Genomic DNA, 8,655 nt, shown 5'->3' with positions numbered 1-8,655 from the left:
GTTGCTTAGTGGGTACAGAGTTTCTATTCGGGGTGATGAAAAAGTTTCAGAAATAGACAAGGGTGATGGTTCCACAGCATTGTGAATATACTTAACGCCACTGGATTGTACACTTAAAAATGGTTGAAATGGCAAATTTTGTTACATATATTTACCACTATTTTTAAAAATTAATAATGTAATATATCAAAAACTATTGAATTGTACAATTTGAGTGAATTGTATGGTATGTGAATTTATATCTCAATAAAGCTGTTTAAAAAAGAGTGCATACTGTATGATTTCATTTATATAAAACTCTAGAAAATGCAAACTAATATATGGTGACAGCTACCTTAACTCACTACCACATTTTCTTTTATCGCCTCCGTTTTTTTAAATTTATTTTTATTTTTTATTTTATTTTTTATTGTTGAGTCTTCGTTGCTGCGTGCAGGCTTCCTCTAGTTGTGGCGAGCAGGAGCTACTCTTTTTTAAAAATAATTTATTTATTTATTTATTTTTGGCTGTGTTGGGTCTTCGTTTCTGTGTGAGGGCTTTCTCTAGTTGCGGAGAGCGGGGGCCACTCTTCATCGCGGTGCGTGGGCCTCTCACTATCACGGTCTCTCTTGGTGCAGAGCACAAGCTCCAGAAGTATAGTCTCAGTAGTTGTGGCTCACGGACCTAGTTGCTCCGCGGCATGTGGGATCTTCCCAGACCAGGGCTCGAACCTGTGTCCCCTGTATTGGCAGGCAGATTCTCAAAACGCTGCGCCACCAGGAAAGTCCTCGCCTCCGTTTTTTACTAACACCTTTTCAGTTGCCTGACTGCCTCTTTATGTTAATATTTGTCTTGAGAAGAAAACAGCGGTCTGGGGAGGAGGAGGCGGCCTCACTTTGTCACGGGAAATGTGAAGCTCGGGGACCTCCGAACCGAGGAACTTGGGACCCCAGAGATCCTTGATTACCCAAAGGTGTAGTGTAGAAGCCAGTGACTTGCAGAGCACGCGGTGGGCGCTAGAACTCCATTTCCCAGGAGGTCGCGGGGCACCGGGTGGAGACTGCGTCCGACGACGGGGGCGGGACTCGGTAGCTGCCCGGATGTAGCGCCGAGCCCGCCGAGCCTGCCCAGCCCAGCGAGAGACGCCTCGGAGGGTCCGCCAGCTGCGGTTCAACAGCGCGGGAGGACGACTACTTTGCCGGGTAATCCTTATGGAGAACCACCCCCTAGGAGGCCCCCTCATCCACTCTTTTCTCCTCGAGTCTCCCCACCCCCGGGACGGTTACCTTAGTATATGAACCACTCCTTGGATGGAAGGGATTTGAGAGTGGGATGAGTTGTATGTACAGCCGGGGAGATCAGCTCTTCTTATTTGTGAATCCGACGTGAGGCACCTCTCTGTCCCAGGCTCACGAGTCCATCTGAAGTCCCAGAACCAAGGACCCTCGGTGGAAAGGATGTGAGGGAAGGGCCGAGCGGGCTTGCGGTGGCTATCGATGGGTCACTAGAATTGCATCTCTGGTTAAGTTTCCAAGCGCAGGATAGTCTCCCCTGGCTCCGGGTTGGGGAGTGTTCACATGGCTTCCTTAGCCCTGGGGTGTCTTTGACTGGACTTGAACCAAAAAGTCAGTCTTCAATGTGAAAAAACTTCCCGGATTTAGTAGATAGCTAAGTTGCAGAAAGTAGTAAATAAAAATGAGGATCTTCTGCTGAATTGTTTTAGTTTCAGAAAGTTAGAGTGATTTCAAGTGGGTTTGACTTTTGGAAAGGGTGAGACTTGGGGGGAGAATGTGCTAGAAATAGTAATACTCTGAGCTGCATTCTTGTCTTTACTGCTACTGGGTCTTTTTTTAAAAAAATATTTATTTTTGGCTGCGTTGGGTCTTCGTTGCTGCTCACGGGCTTTCTCTAGTTGCTGGAGCGGGGGCTACTCTTCTTTGGGGTGCGCGAGCTTCTCACTGCAGTGGCTTCTCTTGTTGCGGAGCACGGGCTCTAGGCGCCCCGGTTTAGTTGCTCCGCCACATGTGGGATCTTCTCGGATCAGGGCTCGAACCCGTGCCCCTGCATTGGCAGGCGGATTCTTAACCACTGCGCCACCAGGGAAGTCCAGTTATGGGGTCTTTTATGTTGTGCCTCTAACCTAGGAGAAAAGTGACTGCTGGGAAATGTACATGTGAAGAAGGATGCTTTGTCAGATGAGAATGGAAGATTTAGAAGAAACTGTAATTCCAGGGTTAAAAGTGAATGCCTTCTGAGGTGTTGGTCTCTGCAGCTCCAGGCCTCTTCCAGTTTCCAATCCTAGAGGCATATTTAATGATCTCTGAGCTGAGGTGATGTCTACTTTACAGTGCTACTATGAAGCTTAAATAAGATATGTGAAAGTATTTTACACAATGCCTGTAACAGGCTCTCAGTTTTTAATTTCCCCTTGTTTCCTCATAGCAACTTATTTTTCTCTGGACCATGCTTTACTGTGTATTATTGTTTACCTTTTTATAGAAGTCCTGCCTTTACCCTAAGACTATAAACTTCTATCATCGTTCTTTTTTTTTAACCCTTTTTTTGAGTTCCTCCTAGCAGTGCATTGTGCACAGTAGTGCCTGGGAGAGTGTGTGGATAGTGGTGGTGATGAGGGGAAAGCTGTGGGTGATCTGTAACTGGACAGCATTGTGCCGGATGCTGGAGCTGAACGAAACAAGGTTTTCTCATATTGATGATAAACAGAATATTTGCCTCTCTCTTGTAACTCCTAGCCTTCTCTCAGAGTTCCCAGCCCTTTAAAAAGTATTATTTTTATTTTTATTATTTTTAACCATTTTAAAGTGTACAGTACAGTAACTATATGCACATTTTTGTGCAATAGATCTTTAGAATTTTTTTATCTTGAAAAACTGAAAGGCTATACCCCTTAAACAACTACCCATTTCCCCCTCCCCCAGCCCCTGGCAGCTACCATTCTACTTTCTGTTTCTATGAATTTGACTATTCTAGATACCTCATATAAGTGGAATCATGCAATATTTGGCTTTTTGTGACTGGCTTATTTCACTTAGCATAATGTCTTCAAGGTTCATCCATGTTGTAGTGTATGAAAAGATTTCCTTTTTCTTTTTAAGGCTGAATTATATATATATATATATATATTTTTTCTTTTCTTCTTTATCCATTATCCATTGATGGACATTTAGGTTGCTTCCATCTCTTGGCTATTGTGAATAATGATGCAGTGAACATGGGTGTGCGATTGATTATCTCTTTGAGATCCTGTCTTCAAATCTCTTGGATTATATTTTTTAGTCTTATTTTTAAACTTGTTAAATATGGAGAATTTCAAATATACACACAAGCAGAGAAAATCATATAATGAATATGTGGGCTGAATGAATAAGTCAACTGTATAAAGCACACACACACACACCCCGCTTCTGCTGAACCTTCCCTTTCTTTGAGAGTTTGCTATAGGTGAGGATGTTTGGGTTTTGTTCAGACCTGGGATGTTCTAGGTGCATTTCATCATGTAGGCCTGGTATTTATTATATATACCAGGAGTACTGGTAGACGTAAACAAGTAGAAAAGAGTGTAGATGGCTCTTCCTAGTTATAGAGGTGAGGAGCTGAACTTGGGATGCAAAAGTCTTTGTGCCTAAGAGTTTTGCTGTGGTTTAGCAACCCCCTCAGATGCACTATTGTCCTGAAAGCAGTCACTTTGAGCAGAGACTCTGAATGATACCTAGAGGCGGCTGGGAAGATGAGTTGTACAGGCAGTGATTGCTATCAGAGGCAAAAGAAATTAATCCAAACTGGGAAAGTCAAGGAAGGCTATTCTCAAGGAGTGTGGTGGTGACTTTGCCCTGTTTCCATTGACCTTGTGTGTTTGATCCTCATGCGTATTCCTAGATGGAAAAAGACAGCTATGGTCAGTGAGTCTTCTGGGATGATTGCCTACTAGAGCTGAATCAGGCTCTGGACTTTTAGCTGTGGGACCTGTGCCAAGGAAAGGAAGGTTTCTAGGTGGAATGCCTCACTGGGCAGAGCTGGCTGTGTGAGGAGAGAGCTACCCCTAGCGGGCCTGTGTGAAGCATGCTGAGAAGGCCAACTTTTTTTTACCTTGACCCAAAATGAGCTGTTTTGTTTTGTCTGGTTTTTGTCTATGATATGGACCTAATGTAGACCTTAGCTAATAAGACAGCAGGGTGGGGGAATGTGTCTATTCCCCCACATTCCCAAGATGAGAAACTAATTGATTCTCAAATTTTTTTCCATAATCAAATACATATGATAATATGTCCCCTTTCCTCCATGTTTGGACACTTGAAGTTAATTCGGTGAGGAATGAGTCTGAAATTAGGGTACTAGTTAAGAAGCTAAAGAAAATGGAGTGGGCTTCCCTGGTGGTGCAGTGGTTGAGAGTCCGCCTGCCGATGCAGGGGACACGGGTTCGTGCCCCGGTCCGGGAAGATCCCACATGCCGTGGAGCAGCTGGGCTCGTGAGCCATGGCCGCTGAGCCTGCGCCTCCGGGGCCTGTGCTCCACAACGGGAGAGGCCACAACAGTGAGAGGCCCGAATACTGGAAAAAAAAAAAAAAGAAAGAAAAAAGAAAATGGAGTGCTGTGGAGGCACTGACACAGTAGGGCATTGACAGAATATTAATAAGGGGATACAGACATGGGGGCTCGTAGTAAACATGCTCCTTGGAGATCATCTGTGTTGTACCATTAACTCGCAAATACTTGATTCATGAAGAAATGGACGAGAATACAGTGGTGTTATGACCTGTAGTTTTACTCAGATAAGGTCGGAAGGGGTGAGACCCCCTGGTTTGTCTAGCATTGTACTCACATTATAGAACTTTTGCCTTCCCCGGCAGATTAGTAATTTCTGTGAAGTCATAACTAGCTTCTAACACTTAATGAGTACTTCCTATGTGGCAGGCACTAATAAGTACAGCACATGCATTCTTTCATGTAAGCTTCAGGTTAAAAACTTGTCCGAGTTCACAAAGCTTAGGAAAAGAGAGGACTGGTTTTCGACTCCAGGAGGTCTGACTTCAGTCTGGACCTTTAGCCTCTTCTCTATATGGCTGAGTCTGACTGGCCTACCTTCCTCTCCAATATTATGATGTCACTGTTTTTCAGGAACAGAGTGTTCCTTTGCTGAGTCTATAGCCACAGACCCAAAGTAAGAGATGTGTTTACTTTCGTTTCAACCTTGGGAACCTTCTTTCTATACCAATTGTTTTTGTTTTTTAATTAGTTAACATTTATTTAGCATCTGCTATATTTTAGAACCTTTGATACTGTGTATGCAGACCTTATGACGATACTGCAACATAAATACCTATCTTGTTGGGCTCACAGTCCTTTTTGAGAGTCTGATGACAGCTTTGGATCTTCTTTCCAGAAAAATTTCCTTATGCACATAATATTGCACACAACTGCAGAGGTGGCTTCTAGAATCTACTGAAGCTTATCCTTTAGCAGTCTATGGACTCCATGGTAAGAATTCTTGCCCTCTGCAACCTTTTGCAGCTGACTTTTCCATAGTGTTAAGAGGCCAGGCAAGTGGCGGTGGTGGTGGTGGGGTCTCACCTCCTTTCTTTCTCCTCAGAGAGAAATGTTTATATGGCTTAGGCTCTCTAAATTAACCAGACGTCTGTGAACATTCTTTCTTTCTCTCTTGTCCGTAGGACTTCAAGGGAAGAATGCAGACAATTAAATGTGTGGTTGTGGGAGATGGGGCTGTAGGTAAGACCTGCCTCCTCATCAGTTACACAACAAACGCCTTTCCCGAGGAGTATATCCCTACTGTCTTTGACAACTATAGTGCCCAGACATCTGTGGATGGCCAGATCGTCAGCCTGAACCTGTGGGACACAGCTGGCCAAGAGGAGTATGACCGACTGCGAACACTCTCCTACCCCCAGACCAATATCTTCGTCATTTGTTTTTCCATTGGCAACCCATCTTCTTATGCCAATGTGAGGCATAAGTGGTACCCAGAGGTCTCCCATCATTGCCCCAATGTACCTGTTTTGCTGGTAGGCACCAAGAGGGACCTGCGAAGTGACATTGAGACAGTGAAGAAGCTGAAGGAACAGAGCCTAGTGCCCACAACTCCTCAGCAAGGCACTTCCCTGGCTAAGCAGGTGGGGGCTGTGAAGTATCTGGAATGTTCAGCCCTGATGCAGGATGGAGTCCATGAGGTATTTTCAGAAGCTGTCCGGGCTGTGCTTTACCCTTCTACAAAGAAGAACAGCAAGAAGTGTGTCCTCTTATAGCTTTTGGGGTGCTGCTTGGGGACTGCACCTAAGGAGAATAAGGGGGAATTCCTTTGACAGCATTTAACAATGCCAGCGTGAGCCACTTATCTTGTCCCCTGGAAACCCTAGACTCCAGGTTATTCAGCTTTTGGAGGAACAAAGAGAGGCTAGTTTGCACTTGGCTGCTTTGAAGTTTGGTCTGAACCTTTTGGAGGAAGTTTGAGAGAGTGAGAGTGTGTGTGTCTCTCCTGTCGAAGTGGTAAGAGGAGATGCCACCAAGTGCTGTTCTTTTCTGTCCTGGCCAGGCCACGACTAAGCAGAGCAGCCTAGCACTGTTGTTTGTAGGCTTTTGCTTGGCTGTTTGAAATCTAATTTCAGCGTTCCTGGCTGTGTTTACCATTGAGCAAGTGCCTCACAGAAGGACAAGGTTCTCCAAGTTTTCAAATCATTGCCTTAAGCTTTCTGATATACTAATTTTTGGAAACCATCTTATGTGTGATTCCTGGGTGTTCCCAATGTTGACATGCTCTTTCCATTCTTGAGAGGATATTTTTGCAGTAATGGTTAAGCAGCATTTCTAGAGTTCTGTGAGATGGTAATAGATGTTTCATAAAAGGGTTCTGTGGTCAAATAAGGCAGGAACCAGTGATTTAAATAATGCCGAATAGTTTCTTCTACTGCAGGAAGTTATAACTTTTAATAAGTATGCAATATTTCCCAAACTTATTTCACTGAACTTTTGTTTTCTGGTCCCATGCAACACCTATTAACATCTCTGGGAACACAGTTTCAGAGATGCTGGATTACAAGGGACTGGGAATTCTCATGGCGGAGACTGTGAAAAAAGCTTAATGTGGTCCTGTTCTTTGTGCTGTTTCCCTCTTCATGCCTTTGAGAGGAATGTTTACCAGCCATGGCCTTGTTATTGGTTCCTTTTCCATCCTCAGGAGGTGGGTTTGGCACTTAGTCACGATAGCATATTGGCTGTGGGATCTGATGTTCAGATCTGCTCTTGAATTCTGCTAGCACAATAGGCACGGTGATGTGTAATGAACAGTCCCTCTGAAGAGCTGTGTCTCTGAGGCTTCTGTGTGGCTCTTTTTTCTCTCATCATCCTTCCGCTGGAAGGAAAGACCACTGAAGATTAACCCCCTAAATAAAACCAATGAAACGACCAACGAAATAAAATGTCCTGCCAGTCACTGTCAGGGGGTTCTGTGATTCCCTCTGATATTTCTCTTCTGCTGTCATTCCTCTGAGTCACTATAAAGACCACCTTGCTCTCTTCCTGTTCCTCCTTCCTCTGTGTATCTCCGTGTGTGTGTGTTCAGCCCTGTGTGACTTTTGAGGTTGCTCCAAGAGAGCTGGGGTACGTTGGGTTTCCAGGCCGCAGGGCTGTCGTCGCCCTTGTGCTGGTGGTGCTGGAGTTGCTCAGCCTGCTCTCGGGCTGGAAGGGGTCAGATTGCATATCCCAGCGGGCCTGCTGCTCCTTCTCCCTACTTGTATTTTTGACCTTCTTCATTTGCTATGGAAGGAAACCTTAACTTCTCTACCTGGCAAATAGTGGTTGACAACTCCACTGCGCACATATCCTCTCACCCTGCCAAGATAGCATGGGATTTTTGAGAGTTTGGGAAATGGAGCTAAAAGGAACACATACCTCCCCTTGGGGTGGGTGGAGCGCTGGAGCTTCGCTCTGTGATCACCTTGCTGTTGCTCTTTGATGGGATATGATCAGAGTAACCTCAGGCTAACTGAACCTCCTGGATAGGGTTGCCAGATAAAATACCATAACTTTTTAGTATAAGCATGTTCTGTGCAATATTTGGGACACACTTACACGAAAAAATTATTTGCTGTTTATGTGAAATTCAAATTTAATGGGGGACATCCTGTATTTTTATTTGCCAAATCTGGCAACCCTACTCTTGGAGAACCTGGAACCTGGACGTCAAATATCAAGTATTGATAGAAGACAAAAGGTTATGTAGGGACTTCCCTGGTGGTCCAGTGGGTAAGACTCTGCGCTGCTGATGCAGGGGGCCCAGGTTTGGTCCCTGGTCAGGGAACTAGATCCCACCTGCCACAACTAAGAAGCCCGCCTGCCTCAACTAAGACCAGGTGCAGCCAAAATAAATAAATAAATAAATAAATAAATATTTTCTAAACATGGTTATGTAAATTCTCTATTCTTCCTCCTTTTCTTCTGGTTGCCTTTTCCCTCACGGTGGACTAGTGTTTTGTTTTCTTTTTCCTTCATGACTGTACCCTCCACTTCATATAGTACTTCATTGGTGTATATTTCTACACTGCTGATTGTCTAAAGCTGTGGGGGATTCAGGATGAATACTGTTGTCCAGCGCTTGCCTCCTATCTCAGGTCCAATGTACTGTATCTATTTTCCAGTGTGTGACTC

The 8,655-nt window shown here is 44.5% G+C and overlaps 1 pseudogene; it reads left to right on the top strand.

Moving 5' to 3' along the window:
- Positions 1-1,079: 1,079 nt before the first annotated feature.
- On the top strand, positions 1,080-8,407 carry LOC131748374 (rho-related GTP-binding protein RhoG-like; annotated as a pseudogene).
- Positions 8,408-8,655: the final 248 nt, after the last annotated feature.

Source organism: Kogia breviceps, chromosome X (genome assembly GCF_026419965.1).
Source record: "Kogia breviceps isolate mKogBre1 chromosome X, mKogBre1 haplotype 1, whole genome shotgun sequence".
In the NCBI taxonomy this organism is placed as follows: Eukaryota; Metazoa; Chordata; class Mammalia; order Artiodactyla; family Physeteridae; genus Kogia; species Kogia breviceps.
Note: the sequence above shows the minus strand (reverse complement) of the source record. Positions and strands in the feature narration are given on the sequence as shown.